This window comes from Staurois parvus, unplaced genomic scaffold (genome assembly GCF_062004578.1).
Source record: "Staurois parvus isolate SC_StPar_1 unplaced genomic scaffold, SC_StPar_1.0 ptg000173l, whole genome shotgun sequence".
NCBI lineage: Eukaryota > Metazoa > Chordata > Amphibia > Anura > Ranidae > Staurois > Staurois parvus.
In genome coordinates this window covers 6,432,021-6,449,226 of record NW_028317969.1, presented here as the reverse complement: position 1 = coordinate 6,449,226, position 17,206 = coordinate 6,432,021, and positions in this window count along the sequence as shown.

Below are 17,206 nucleotides of genomic sequence, written 5' to 3'. Positions count from 1 at the left end.
TACCGCCCAGCACGCACACTCCGCTCCTCACAAGACCTCTTTCTCTCTAGTTCCCTGGTCTCCTCCTCCCGTGTCCGCCTCCAGGACTTCTCCAGAGTGTCACCCATCCTCTGGAACTCCCTGCCCCAACCCATCAGATTATCACCTACTCTCCTCTCCTTTAGGCGCACCCTGAAAACCCACCTCTTCAGGGAAGCCTACTCCATCCCCTGCTAACTTGACGACCTCCTCCACTCTTCCTACCACTCCATCCCCCACAGCTATCTCCTCCTGTGCCACCATCCCCTCCCTCCTAGATTGTAAGCTCGAAAGAGCAGGGCCCTCAATCCCCTCATGTATCGCATTGTATTGGTATTCTTCTGTCACATGTTCTGTCCCCCTTTGTAATGTACAGCACTGAGCGAACTGTTGGCGTTTTATAAATACTGTATAATAATAATATGTGGAGGTAGTGGAGCTGCTTTTTGATCTTAGCAGAGATGTATTTTTCTGTTTATTTAACCCATTCTCCTATTGCTTAGCAGGAACACAGGTTTCCTGTTTGCAATTTTAAAAGCGTTTCACGTGAAGGGGCGGACTGACCATTTGGAAACTCGGGCACTGCCCGAGGGCCCGGGGTCAGTAGGGGGCCCCATGAGATGCCCCTGGTACCTTTTTCATAGGCTTTTTTGAGTTTGGGCAAGGACACAGGGGCCCCATGATCCCCTATTGCCCAGGGGCTCCATGAGTTGTCAGTCCACCCCTGTTCACGTGTCACGCATAGGGCAGCCCATTCACTTGAATGGGCTGCCCAATGCACGTTTGTTGCACCAAAGAAGCTCAAGGAGCAAATTTTGGAACCTGAGCCAGAGGGATTGTAACACGTACATTTTGTCCTGCAACAATCGTGGCAAAATTGCACCACGTTTAGGGTGTCATTCAGGATTAATGGCACCCAAACGCGCATTGCATGTGTTTTATCACAATTTAGAATAATGGGCAGAATCAGGCCAATTCTGCCTGCGATTCCTAAGTGTGAATGGGGACTAAATGTTGCCTGATGCCATCCTTCTGGAGGAAACGCCACCCACCACCAACCCCTTCACCCTCACCAATATGCTGAGGATTTTTTTTATTGTAGACCCATAACTTGGTCCTGTGCTTTTCTATAGAATGCATGTAGCTCATGGCTGGTGGGAGGAAAGGCAACAGCAGAGGGCACCAACAAAAGAACAAGCATTTTCTGGAATGTTCGGTTACAAATTTTAATCCATATTTTTTTCTAGAAAATTACTTATAACCCCCAAACATTATATTTTTTTTTAGCAAAGACCCTAGAGAATGAAATGGTGATTGTTGTAATTTTTTATGTCACATGGTATTTGCACAGCGGTTTTTCAAACACAATTTTTTGGGGAAAAACAGAAAACAGAATATATAGCCCAATTTTTTGGGTAAAATATGAAAAAGGATCTTATGGCGAGTAAATAGATACCTAACATGTCAAGCTTTAAAATTGTGTGGAACGGCGACAAACTTAAAAATTTGCATAGGCAATGCTTTAAAATTTGTTAACAGGTTACCTGATTAGAATTACAGAGAGGAGGTCTAGTACTACAATTATTGCTCTCGCTCTACTGTTCATGGTGATACCTCAAATGTGTGCTACGAACACCGTTTACATATGTGTGGGCGATTTACATATGCGTTCACTTCTGCACGACAACGCAGTGGGATGGGGGCACTTTACAATTTTTCATTTTTTTTTGTACTTTTCCATCTTACATCTTCCGCCAACCGAAAGTGATGTCATGAAGTTGCTTGAGTCCTCCATCATGATAGAGGCAATCAGAGACCGTAATGTCTCTCATCACCTCCATCTTCAGCCGGACGCACAGTCAGATCGTTTCTCGGGCACTCCAGTTTTAACGGTAAGCCCGAGAAACACTGGTGAGCAGCAGGAGGGGGGGCACTAGGATTGCTTTCAATAGAAAGCCTGCTGTCAGCTGAAAAAAAAATACCTGAATTATGGCTAATTTCTTCAGCCATAACCCCAGTAAACCACTTGAAAACCACGACTTATACACTGTATTGCCAAAAATAGTGGGCCAGCCCTCCAAATCATGTGATTCAGGTGTTCCAATCCATGGCAACAGGTGAATAAAATCAAGCCCATATGCATGCAGACTGCTTCTACAAACATTTGTGAAAGAATGAGTCGCTCTCAGGAGCTCAGTGAATCCAAGCGTGGTACCGTGATAGGTTACCACCTGTGCAATAAGTCTGTCCGGGAAATTTCCTTCCTACTAAATATTCCACATTCCACTGTTAGTGGTATTATAACAAATGGAAGCAACTGGGAACAACAGCAACTCAGCCATGAAGTGGTAGGCTATGTAAAATGACAGAGCGGGATCAGCGTAGAGAGCTTCATGGAATGGGTTTCCATGGCCGAGCAGCTGCATGCAAGCCTTACGTCACCAAGTGCAATGCAACGTGTCAGATGCAGTGGTGTAAAGCTCGCCGCCACTGGACTCTAGAGCAGTGGAGACGTGTTCTCTAGAGTGACCAATCACGCTTCTCAGTCTGGCAACCCAATGGGCGTGTCTGAGGTGGCAGTTGCAAGGACAACGGTAATACTTACCTGACTGCATTGTGCCAGGTGTAAAGTTTGGTCGAAGGGGATTATAATGTGGGGTTGTTTTTCAGGGGTTGGGCTTGGCCCCTTAGTTCCAGTGAAGGGAACTCTTAAGGTGTCACCATACCAAGACATTTTGGACAATTTCATGCTCCCAACTTTGTGGGAACAGTTTGAGGATGGTCCCTTCCTGTGCCAACATGACTGCACACCAGTGCACAAAACAAGGTGCATAAAGACATGGATGAATGAGTTTGGGGTGGAGGAACTTGACTGCCTGACCTCAACCCCATAGAACACCTTTGGGATGAATTAGAGCGAAGACTGCAAGCCAGGCCTTCTCGTCCAGCATCAGTTCCTGACCTCACAAATGTGCTTCTGAAAGAATGGTCAAACCTTCCCATAGACACCCTCCTAAACCTTGTGGACAGCCTTCCCAGAAGAGTTGAAGCTGTTTTTTGCAACAAAGGGCGGGGCCAACTCAATATTGAACCCTATGGACTAAGACTGGGATGCCATTAAAGTTCATGTGGATGTAAAGGCAGGCGGCCCAATACTTTTGGCAACATAGTATTTTTACTAAAAATCACAAATGGTCAGCTCACAGTGTGCAATGAAATCAGAGTAAGCAATTTTAGTACAGGAGAGGAGACGGTACAACTATGCATGGCGGATGGCAAGGTTGGAGTTCAGCTTTAACCACTTGCCAACCACTATAGCTGAACTGTCCAGTTCTGGGAGGGTGTCATATGACATGCTCCCGGAACGCACCCCCCCGTGCGTCCCCAGCAGCACACACCCGTCGCTCTCCATGATCGCTGTGTTCTATGGACACAGCTGATCCCAAGATCAGGTAAAAGGCCAATCACAGCGGCCTTTTACCACGTGATCAGCTGTGTCCAATGACACAGCAGATCATCAAGTAAATACAGTTGCCTTTTATCGGCTGCACTTTCATCACGCTGTCACAACGTGAGGAAAGTACTGCCGATAACCGGCAAATGACACAGAGGACATCTGCACTGTTCATCAAGGCACTGATGATCAGTTCCCTGATGATCAGTGCCCAGCAGTGCCACCCATCAGTGCCCAGCAGTGCCTCCCAGCAGTTGTGCCCATCAGTGCCCAGCAGTGTTTAGCAGTCAGTATTGTCAATCAGTGCCACCAGTCAGGGCTGTCCATCAGTGCCCATCATTGTTGCATATCAGTGCTGCATCATCAGAGCCTTCTCATCAATGCCCACCAATGCCACCTCATCAGTGCAGCCTACCAGTGCCCATTAGTGCTGCCTCTCCGTGCCACCTCATCAGTGCCCATCAGTGCTGCCTATCAGTGCCCATCAGTGCCACCTATCAGTGCCCGTCAGTGCTGCCTATCTGTGCCACCTCATCAGTGCCCATCAGTGCTGCCTATCAGTGCCCATCAGTGCCACCTATCAGTGCCCATCAGTGCCCATCAGTGCTGCATATCAGTGCCCATCAGTGCTGCCTCATCAACGCAAATCAGTGAAGGAGAAAAATTACCTTTCAAATTTTTTGCTCTTTTTTTTTTTAGTGCAAAAAATGAAACACTCAGTGGTGATTAAATACCACCAAAAAAGCTCTATTTGTGTGAAAGGAAATTATACAAAAATGTCATATGGGTATAATGTTGCATGACCGCGCAATTGTCATTCAAAGCGCAACAGCATTGAAAGCTGAAAATTGGCCTGGTCAGGAAGGGGGTGAAATTGCCCGGTAGGCAAGTGGTTAAGCACAGACATGCTTTATATAAAACAAGTAAACCGTGGGAATAAATCAAATTTCCCTGACGTTTAAATCGAAATTGTTGCAATTGACTAATCATATATGTGCGCCTATACGGTAAAAGGAAAATGCTGTGTATGTGTCCATCAAACCCGACACATCCAATTAAGATAGAAGTTTTCTCCGGTTTGAGTTGAGGTACATGATAGCACTTGTTCCTATTATCTATTATCAGTGAAGTACACGTGTGTGTGTGTGGAGATTTGACATAGATGTTTCCCAGGCAACCACCGTTATTAGGAATCTTACAATCCTGATGTGACAGTTTGACAGCTTGAAAAAAAAAAAGTTATTTTTCTCTTTTCTATTTTTTTTTTACCTCCTGTCTGCCCACTGTCAATTTTATAGACTCCATTTTTTTCTAATCCATAATTAAAATTATGGATCAGGCACTTAAATGTCATTTAATCTGTTTAAAAAAAGAAGGTTTTAATACAAAGATGAACCAAAGAATTGAGTTAATATAGCAATGACAGTAGCCTGCGATATGATCCCAATTATAAGAAGTAGAAGTCGTTTTTTTATTTATTTATTTTTTTAAATCTGGAAAGATGTGCCATGATAGTCTGGAATTTACAACAAATGTCTGACTCACACATATTGCAGTTAAAGGGAAATTTCTGCACGCTGTGCTGGGTTTGCATTATTGTGACTTACAAGGTGTGACAATTTAATTCCCGGACTGCCCATGACGTAGCCCGATGGTGGTGACTCACGCAGCTATTCGCAGTCGAGCGTGTTCTGACATGACTAGTGTAAAAGAGATGTGTTGTCAAATACTAACACCCCCCAAAAACATACTTTTCCAACTTCCGGAAAAAAAAAAATTTCCCAACACTCCCTCCACCAATAAAAGGAGACCACACTTTGTTGGAGTAAAATGGCCTTCACGGCCTTTTATTAACAATGAAACTTAAAGATACAGAAAACATTCCTTAAAACAGAAACCTCCATAAACTTACAGAATGAGTTGTTGGTCTAGGCAGGCACCCAAAACAATACTGATCTCCTCCTGCGGAACCTTCACCTTAACCATTAGCCGCCCAGCCTATAGCCGTTTGGCGACCGCAAAAGTGCTGTAGATTTCTGGGGTATACGCCATTTGGCATCCTCCCGCACATGCGCAGTTCGCGCGGTTGAAGAGCCGCGCAGCCGCTCGATCTGTCACCGGCCGTGTACCTCGGACACGGCTGATGACAGATCTGAGTACCGGCCCCCGTTGCCGGTACCATGTGACCTGCTGTGACAAATCACAGCAGGTCACATGACAGTTGTATACAATGAATGGCTTCATTCATGCCATCCATTGTATACTAGTGCTTAGCTGTGAATGGTCACATGCACATGTCATGTGATTAGCTGTGGACAAATCACAGCTAAGCACAAAAAAAAAAAAAACCCTGAATGAATTGATGTCATTCAGGTAAATGCTTGCTTATAGCAAAGTAATTCTTTGCTATAAGCAAATTGTGTAAAAAAAAAAAAATAATAATAATGTTCACTTCCACAAAGTAGTACAATGTTACTATGGTAACATTTTACTACTTTGGTCATAGTAAAATATGAAAAAAAATCTTAAAAAAAATAAAAAAAAATGTAATACAAAATTAAAAATATAAAAAAAATATATATATATATATTTTTTTTCATACTGTCACCAGTCAGTGACCCTGTTCACCGCCATGCCAGTTATATGATGACGCTGTACTGCACTGGTGACAGTATGTAAAAAAAAAAATATTGAAAATAATTGTTTTAATTTTTTCATTTTCCGAAAAATTATGACAAAAAAAATACAACTTCAAAAAACTCTCCATTCCTCTTAGGAAGTACGTTGGACTGTCTACTCTGCAAAAAGGGGTCATTTGGGGGATATCTGTACTATTCTGACATTCTTGGACCTCAAGAAATTAGATTGGCTGTCAGTACTTCAGGATTGATCAATATTCAGATCTATACCATAGTTTGTGAACTCTATAACTTTCCTACAAACTAAATAATACATCCTAATTTGGGTTATTTTCACCAAAGACATGTAGCAGAATACATCTTGGCCTGAATTTATGAAGAACAATTATTTATTTGTAAACGTTTATAACAGAAACAAAGAAAAACGTGTTTTTTTAAAAAAATGTTTGGTCTTTTTTTGTTAATTTAGCAAAAAATAAAAACCCCGGCGGTGATTAAATACCACCAAAAGAAAGCTCTAGTTGTGTGAAGAAAATGATAAAATTTTAGTTTGGGTACACTGTTGTATGACTGCGCAATTGTCATTCAAAGTGTGAGAGCGCTGAAACCTGAAAACTGGCCTGGGCAGGAAGGTGTAAAATTGCCCGGTATTGAAATGGTTGTTCCTACTAGGCCTCCATCCGCAACGCACCGACTCAGAGACAAGGACACGCCTTCCGCAGGTAGACCTCCACCTTTCAGTTAAACCTCGGTTAACTGGAATTTATCCGAGCACACCATGCCACAGATGGGTCCCAACCATACACTTATCATCACAAACCATTAACAACCTACCAAGACCAACAACTGCCGCTAAAAAGAACAAACACCCGAGGGGAGGGCGGACAGGAACTTCTCTCTTCAGCTGCTAACCAGCACTGGCTCGTCCAACCCCCCAGCACTCTCCTAAGATACAGGATGATCCCACCCAAACCTACTAACACCAATCAGGTAACCTTACTATCTTTTTTAACCCTTCCCCTTTAACTTAACCCTTTCCTGTCTTTTCTCCCTCTTCACCTAGTTATGTCTGCCCTGCGCTATTCTTCTTTTTCTTTCTTTTGCTACGGCACTCCTTGTTCTAACTTGCCCTCTCCTGGGACGCAGACCAGTGGACCCATGGAGTAGTAGAAGAAACAACATGTGTGTGCATTGTGCTGTTGTCGGAAAATGAGCGCCAGGAATCTGGAGCAGCGGATCAACATCAAATTTTGTTTAAAAAATTGGTAAAAGCACGAGTGAAAATTTAGCTCTGTTACAACAGGCTCATGGTGAACAGTCCATGAAGAAATCAATTGTTTTTGAATCGCATAATAGAGGGGCGGGAACAGGGCTGTGAATAAGGGGGTACCACCAGTTCTCTTGTACGGGGCCCAGGCCAGCAGGGGGGCCCAGGCAGCTGGCAGAACCAAGTGAGGGCAGGAAGGGCAACCGGCACGTCGGGGCAATTACTGGAACCAATCCCCTGTATGGTTCTCTCTGCAGCAGCTGAAAGCCGGATTCTTCTCCTCTCCCTCCTGCTGGCTTTCAGCTGCTGCAGATAGACCCATGCAGGTTTTAGTAATTGCCCCCCATCACCCTCAATGTGCACCATACATTTCCCCCTGCTGTTTAGGTCACCCTGAGTGCCCCTACCCCCCGCAGTGCTGACGGTTTCCCACCAGCAGCTGCAAGCACACAATGGGATCCTTCAGAATCGGGAGCGGGGGAATGCTCCAGTAAACATGTCGCATTTACCAGCCCCTTCCTTTCTGAATAAACTCAACAAATGATTGGTACTGATCATTCACTGTGTTCATTCATAACTGAAGCATAGTAAACTGTGTTATTGGGAAAAGGCCCTGTCAGGTTGGCTGTATGGGGCCCCGTGGTTTCTAACAGCAGCCCCGTGCGGGATATCCATTAACCACTTGCTCTCCTGAGCATTTACCCCCCCCCCCTTTCTGACCAGACCAATTTTTGTGTTATTGCGCTGCATTATTTTAACTGACAATTGCCCGGTCATGCAACGATGCACCCAAATGAAATGTAAGTCCTTTTTTTCCTACGAATTGAGGTTTCTTTTGGTGCTATTTGATCACCTCTGCGTTTTAATTTTTTGCGCTATAAAAAAAAGATTGACAGTTTTGACAAAAAAACAATATTTTTGACTTTTTGCTATTAAACATGTCCAGTAAAAAAATTTAAAAAATCAAATTTTGTCATAAATTTAGGCCAAAATGTATTCTTCTCTATGTCTTTGCTAAATAAATCCCAATACGTGTACATTTTTTTTTTGCTAGTAATGGCGGCGATCAGTGACTTATAGCGAGACTGCATTGGTCATTCTGACACTGGGGGGAACTGACTTGGCGTCACTGACATCCCCAGTGACACCAATACAGTGATCAGTTCTAAAAAAAAGCACTGACACTGTAATAATGGCACTGGGCAGGAAGGGGTTAACATGTGGGCGATCAAAGGGTTAACTGTATGCAGGGAGTATTTTACTAGGGGGCAGTGTCTGTGTGCTTCACTGTAAGCACACTGCTTTGGATGGCTGTCCTGTGCTGTGCACAGCCATCCAAAGCAGTGTGCCCGAGCTGACAGGGAGGAGAACTGTTAGTAAACAAAGCAGCCCTCCTCCCTGTCAGAGATGCTCGGTAATCACCGGGTGCCAGTGGGTAATCACCAGCTAAAACCCGGTGACTGACAGACGCGGCCGTGAATGGTGGTGTGGGAAGGGCGTGCACGTGGCTCTCACGCCCCATACCGGAAATGCAATATCACATATATATATACATGATTTCACGCTCCCCTGCCGCCCTGTAGCAAGAAATGCAGGGCAACCAAACTGATCCGAGGCATGGAGGAGATCAGCTATGAGGGAAGATTCGAGGAACTGAATTTATTCTCTCTTGAGAAGAGGAGATTAAGGGGGGATATGATCTCCATGTATAATATATAAGGGGGGGATATGATCACCATGTATAATACATAAGGGGGGGATATGATCTCCATGTATAATACATAAGGGGAGGATATGATCTCCATGTATAATACATAAGGGGGGATATGATCTCCATGTATAATGCATAAGGGGGGATATGATCTCCATGTATAATACATAAGGGGGATATGATCTCCATGTATAATACATAAGGGGGGATATGATCACCATGTATAATACATAAGGGGGGATATGATCACCATGTATAATACATAAGGGGGGATATGATCTCCATGTATAATACATAAGGGAGGATATGATCTCCATGTATAATACATAAGGGGGGATATGATCACCGTGTATAATACATAAGGGGGGATATGATCTCCGTGTATAATACATAAGGGGGGATATGATCTCCATGTATAATACATAAGGGGGATATGATCTCCATGTATAATACATAAGGGGGGATATGATCAACGTGTATAATACATAAGGGGGGATATGATCTCCGTGTATAATACATAAGGGAGGATATGATCTCCGTGTATAATACATAAGGGAGGATATGATCTCCGTGTATAATACATAAGGGGGGATATGATCTCCATGTATAATACATAAGGGGGGATATGATCTCCATGTATAATACATAAGGGAGGATATGATCTCCATGTATAATACATAAGGGGGGATATGATCTCCATGTATAATACATAAGGGGGGATATGATCAACATGTATAAATACATAAGGGGGATATGATCTCCATGTATAATACATAAGGGTGGATATGATCTCCATGTATAATACATAAGGGGGGATATGATCTCCATGTATAATACATAAGGGGGGGATATGATCTCCATGCATAATACATAAGGGGGGATATGATCTCCATGTATAATACATAAGGGGGATATGATCTCCATGTATAATACATAAGGGGGGATATGATCTCCATGTATAGTACATAAGGGGGATATGATCACCATGTATAATACATAAGGGGGATATGATCTCCATGTATAATACATAAGGGGGGATATGCTCACCATGTATAATACATAAGGGGGATATGATCTCCATGTATAATACATAAGGGGGGATATGATCTCCATGTATAATACATAAGGGGGGATATGATCTCCATGTATAAATACATCAATGGTTCATATAGTGAACTCGGTGTAGAGTTATTCACTCTGAGGTCATCACAGAGGACAAGGGGGCACTCTTTACATCTGGAGGAAAAGAAATGTAATCTCCAAACATGGAAAGGTTTCTTCACAGTGAGAGCTGTGAAAATGTGGCATAGACTCCCTCAAGAGTTGGTTCTGGCCAGCTCAGTGGATTGCTTCAAAAAAGTCCTGGATTGTTTCTTGTATACACAGAATATAACTGGATACTAACATTTATAGGTAAAGTTGATCCAGGGAATATCCGATTGCCTCTCGGGGGATCAGGAAATAATGTTTTCCCCTGCAGGAGCAAATTGGATCGTGCTTTGCTCAGTTTTTTACATTCCTCTGGATCAACTGTGGGTGTAGGATTATAATTGTTTTTTTTTTTTAATGGTTGAACTGGATGGACTTTTGTCTTTTTTCAGCCAGACTAAGTATGTAACTATGTAAGTGAGCAGTTAAAAATGCAAAGGATGAATGCAAACGTGGAAAATGAAAAGCCTACGGGAATCTGTTCAGGACAGAGGCGTCCCTAGAGTTGGTGTCACCCGGTGCGGTAACATGTTGTGTCACCCTTCCAGAGAGGAAGGAGAGGTGCCGGTGTAGAGGTAAAACGAGTATCCTGTGAAGATATTGTATGTATCCCCTGAAGCAACTGAGCATGTGCCGGTTTCAGACCGAAGAAGCCGAACTCTGACTTTAGCACAGAGCTGCCACAGTTAACCCCTTACAGACTGCAAACCGCTGAAGCTGATCCTGCGGATCACTATGGGTTGCAAGATCAGTTAACCCCGTATAGGTTGAATCTAAAAAAGAAAACAAATGCATTCATCACATATAAGATGTCTGGCTATGATCTATAGCCTAAAGTGTTACTAAATCCACAACAGTAAAATCAGTCTGTATATGCAGTAAAGCATGTTTGTTATACTCACTGTGGAACCTAAGGGGTTAATCCTTTGCATTGTATAAAGAGGCCATTTGATCCTGTCTTCTCTACTCCTCCTCTTGTTCAAATGTCCACATCCTGTCTCCTGATAAGACAGACTGAATCTGTAGCCATTCTGCACATGCTGAGTTTAGTGTGTATTGCTAGAGTTTTTTTGTTCTTGGGAGAGTGCATGTGATCAGCACAGGGCCAATCAGAACTTTCCAGTCAGAGGGTCAGAGGTTTTGCATTCTCCTAAGGAAAGAAAGAACACCCTTCCTACAAGCTTTAACCAGTGCTCTGCTGAACACTGATAGAAGTCACAGGACTGCTCTAACTGTTGATGAGAAAAGGTATTTAGCAGTTTATATTTACTAAAATTATTGCATTTCCATGTTCTGTATACTGTGTACCGTGGGTTTAGTAACACTTTAAGCAGAATTTTAGCAGATTTTTGGCTATCCCCATATAATTTTTACCCCTGTGATTTTAATATAGCTGATATTCCACTTAATAACTTTCCCCACAATTGTCATTCTGGCAGATGCAGAAACCTGTAAAGCGATTTGCTAAAATTTAATTACCAGCGAGCAAATTAACCCACAACGGAGCCGGCCAACTTGGCACGGCAAGGGAACGGGCAATGCTCACTTATTCCTGAAACGGCTTTAGGTTATTACAGTTGAGAAGATGGGCAAGGAGCGAGTCGTCCAGTCCAAATCGGAGTATTCACAAGGCAGCCACTCAGACAGGTTAAATCAGAATTCCAAGATTAAAGCGTGAAACGAAATGACAGAAGGTGACAAGATGGATAATCTCATAAATTAAAAGGCTTCAACGCTGCAACAAATGTACCTGTGGGGCGGAATGGAAATAAGACTTGGCCGCGCATATCTCCAGACTCGCAAATTGACTCGCTCGCTGTATAAACCTCATTCATGGATAAAATAATGATGCTGAAATAACGCAATCTAATGTAGAATTATGTCGCGCTCTTCATTACTATGACAAACAAACTGGAAATGTACTTCTGCAAGCCTGTGCGGAAAAGGCTAAGAGATTAATTATGTAGTAGAGGCTGTAAATGAAAATGTTAATATTTGTTTTATGCTAAGGACGGATGCTCATTTCACAGTAGGGTGGAACATACAAGTATGACTGAAAAGGTTGTGTTTTTTTTTTTTACAGAAAATTATAACTTCTTGGGAGTTTGGGCACTAATTTTATGTAGTGCTACCCCTCTAGGAGCCGCTGAATGTAGCTGGTTCTTTTCCAAAACAGTGCAGAGGCATCCAGGCACCCAGCAACAGTCCATTCATTCTGGCTCATCAGACAGTCTACGGGATGTCTTTTTGAAGTTTACCTGCTTGTAGAACTTGTAACATGATGGGGTTTGGAGAGGTAACTGTACTCTTACAGTAGATAGAGGACTCTCTTCTTTTCAGTAAGATAGCACAATCTGTCTCTCACAGCTGGGAACCATGAGAGGTTTTAGCACAGGTAGGTTTCAGCACAGGTAGGTTTCAGCACAGGTAGGTTTCAGCACAGGTAATGGTAGACTGGAACAGTCTGTAAGTTCACAGCTGAGGATCATGAAGTAGTTTGTAATTGTTTGCATCTTCTTAGTTTGGTAGAATGCTAGGTAAATTTAGTTGGCTCCCCTGTAGGCAGAGGATCAGAAGGGTTGATTGTGCTTGTCTGCCTCATAGGCTTTTGTTCTGTCATTTCCCCGTCTTCTGGATTTCTCCAGAAGAATAGTGGGGGGGGAGCAGGACAAGCAGTCTGAATATTCATGGTTCCATATCCAATCCCAGTAGGTGGTTGGGGAGGTCATAAATGTTCAGAGGCCTGGCAGTCAAGGCATAGAGTCCAGGGTCCAGCCATCAGGAGGAGATCACTGTGCTAGGTGCTCTTCCCCTGAGGCAGAAAGAGAAGGAGGGAGGCCTGAGGAGTCCAGTGCAACAGTTATGGTCCTAGTTAGGACTAGCTGGGGACCCTACCAGAGAGATATAGACTGGATCAGTGTTTGAACCAAACAGCTAGGAGATCTGGAGTGAGGAGGCTCCATTTATCTGGAACTGAGTGAGTACTTGATCCAGCTACTCAAAGAAGAAGTGACTGTGGGGTGTTTCACACTGTAAGTCAGGAACCGGTGCAGCCAGGAGTTGTGCAAGTCAACCAAGCGCACACCAGATTTCAGAGACTGAACTTATTACAACCAGGAGCAGTGCAAGACAGCCTGGAGTTGTACTACTACTACTACTACTACTACTACTACTACTACCCTGTTTCCCTGAAAATAAGACAGTGTGTTATATTAATTTTTGCTCCCAAAGATGCGCTAGGTCTTATTTTCAGGGGATGTCTTATTTTTCCATACTCTGCTCACCATTTTTGGACCAATCGGATACTCAACATCTTCTCTTTGCAGAAAGCAGTAAGATTTTGGCCCCAAGAGTCTTCCACAATTCCTTTCTTGTACTCCACGGAGTAGCTTTTTCTTTTTGCGCTCATTTCTATGGGTAAAAAAAAAGGAACTGGGGTATCAGGGTGGGGGGAGGGGGATCACTTAAAATGACACAGGGGGGATCAGAGGGGGGAATCAAAATGGCACAGGAGAATCAGAGGGGGGATTACCATTTTAGTAACCCCTTTTGATCCTCATGTGTCATTTTGATTGCCCCCTCTGATCCTCTTGTGTCATTTTAAGTGATCCCCCTCCCCCCACCCCTGTGCCACTGAACACCTTCACCAGACAACCCCCCACCCCTTTATCAGACATTTCCTCCCTTGGGCATGCCTGGGGACTGTCACTGGGCTGTCTGGGGCCTGGACCTGGGCTGGAGCAGGGTCTGCCACTGACTGAGAACCTTCAGTCATCATGAGGGCGGCCGCGAGCATCAGGCAGTGTCACCAGAGACAGACCAGCACTCATCACCTTCGCAGCGTCCCGTCCGCTCTGATCCTCCTGTTCTTCTACACGCATCTGTGAAAGTCTCCTCCTCTCTCCTGCCCCGTGCTCACCGCTCACTCCGACCTCCGCTCCGCCTCCACACAGCAGTGACGTCAGGACTCCGCGTAACGTCACTGGTTGCTAGACGCCAGTCGGGGCGGCCCTAGCAACCAGTTTATGGTAAATTAATTTTCATTACGAGACAGAGTCTAGGGGGGCCTTATTTTCGGGGGGATGCCTTATATTTCACCCAGAAGGAAACCTGTAAGTAGGTCTTATTTTCGGAGGATGTTTTATTTTCGGGGAAACACGGTACTTTGGATAAAGTACATTGCAGCCTATTTGTGCAATACAGATTGCAACTTGTACAGAGAAGCCAGAAGTTTAGCAGTTCTCAAGTTCTACAGTTTTTTCAGTTCAGGGTATCCCATGCTCCCATCCCTATCCAAGTTCACCATTCCCAGAAACCAACACCAAAAACATATCCTCTAGACCAGGGGTCTGCAACCTTTAAGACATAAAGAGCCACTTGGACCCATTTCCGAGAGGGAAAAAAAGACTGGGAGCCGCAAAACCATTGCAACATTTAAAACAAATCCGACACTGCATATATTGCAAAAAACGCTCTGGTCATGAAGGGGGTTTAAGGGCCCAGTAAGCAAAGGGTTAATCAGGGCCACAGTGTATAGTCATAATCACAATCATAGCCTTAGGTCAGTGGTGGGCAACCTTTTTTTTCGACTGAGCCAAATCTCGCCAAAACCACGATTGAAATTTATTTTGAGAGAAACATTTTTAAAACTGAAAATACATCCCCCATATAGTAATTCATCCCCCATATAGTAATTCATCCCCCATAGTAATTCATCCCCCATAGTAATTCATCCCCCATATAGTAATTCATCCCCCATAGTAATTCATCCCCCCTATAGTAATTCATCCCCCCTATAGTAATTCATCCCCCATATAGTAATTCATCCCCCATATAGTAATTCATCCCCCGTAGTAATTCATCCCCCATAGTAATTCATCCCCCCTATAGTAATTCATCCCCCCTATAGTAATTCATCCCCCATATAGTAATTCATCCCCCATAGTAATTCATCCCCCATAGTAATTCATCCCCCATATAGTAATTCATCCCCCATAGTAATTCATCCCCCCTATAGTAATTCATCCCCCCTATAGTAATTCATCCCCCATATAGTAATTCATCCCCCATATAGTAATTCATCCCCCGTAGTAATTCATCCCCCATAGTAATTCATCCCCCCTATAGTAATTCATCCCCCCTATAGTAATTCATCCCCCATATAGTAATTCATCCCCCCTATAGTAATTCATCCACCCTATAGTAATTCATCCCCCCTATAGTAATTCATCCCCCCTATAGTAATTCATCCCCCCTATAGTAATTCATCCCCCATAGTAATTCATCCCCCATAGTAATTCATCCCCCATAGTAATTCATCCCATATAGTAATTCATCCCTCATATAGTAATTCATCCCTCATATAGTAATTCATCTCCCCTGTAGTAATTCATCCCCCCTGTAGTAATTCATCCCCCCTGTAGTAATTCATCCCCCGTAGTAATTCATCCCCCCTATAGTAATTCATCCCCCCTATAGTAATTCATCCCCCATAGTAATTCATTCCCCATATTGTGTGAATTCACTTACCTTTGCTCCGCGCGTTCCTCTCGCTGGGTTCCCGCGCCGTTCTGGTCTTCAGGGCGGACTGTGAGAGGAGAGGAGTTCGTCACGCTGCCCCGCCTACATCCGGGCTGCCCCGCCTACATCCTGACAGCCAATGTTTGCCAGCGGGCGCCCGGCACACAGAAGATCTACATTAAAAGAGCCGCGGCTTGCCGACCCTATTGCCTGTCACCTGGTGGGCAGTGTGCTCCGGAGCCGCAGGAAAGGTGAAAAAGAGCCGCATGCGGCTCCGGAGCCGCGGGTTGCCGACACCCGCTCTAGACTGATTATTGAGCCTGTGGAAGAATGCTGAAAAATGTGCCTGGCTGTGAGTACTATAAGGTGGAAATAGGCCCAAATTTCAGTCTCTTTTGGGGGTAGCGCTATATAAATCAAGTAGTGATAGACTAGGATAGTCTGTAGTCTCACAGAGAAGACTGTGGGGTACTTTTCAACACAGATATTGATGACTGCAGCACAGATGACAAGAGTGATTTCTCCCTAGTGATAGCAATCCATCAGGAGAGGAACTACTTGGCCCAGCTATCCCAATAGTACACACCAGGATCCTGTAATAAAGAAAGTACTCACGAGGCCAGGGCAACAGCTGTGCCCATTCAGATTCCTCCAGATACCTTCCAATGAGGCTGTCTGGACTGGATCCTTTAGGCGAAGTCAGAGATATCTTTAGGTGTAGGCTCTGCCACAGCTGGAACCTCAGTGAACATCAGCTTGAATCAGTAGAACTGCTGCAGGGAGGGTAACCACCCCCACCCAGACAGGTAGAAACCCTTCAATAGGAGGACCATGCTGTTCTAAAGCTTAAACTATGTATTAGCCTCTCCAGCCACCTACTGGGCATACCTCTGCAGGGATTGGCTGAAACACAATAAATATTCAGGCTGCTCATTTGACTTTCCCACCTACTATGTTCGAGAAGCCTCCAGAATGCAGAGGGAAACAATCAAACCGGCAGGCTGGGAGATCCAGGACAGACCAAATGGAAAGCTGCTCTAATGATTACAGAGGAGCTACCAAGAGCTAAATATACCTAGCAACCTGCCTAAAAAAAATAATCTTACTTAATTTTTCAGTTAAGATGATGTCATTACCTGAAATCTGTCCTTCCAAAGATTGCAACAGGTCAACTACTAGTTTGAAAGGAACTCTCTATACAGATTCTTGTGCTAGGCAAATAATCCATATAGTAGTACTAGGAAGGTCGGAAGGTCCACCTTGGAGTGCAAGGTTCTAGGTAGAGTTGATCTCCAAATTCAGAGATGTTCAATTCAAAACACATTTCGTAAATTCGGATGTCCCAAGCCAAATCAGTTTTTTAAGCTGTTTCAATTTCCAAAAGCTTT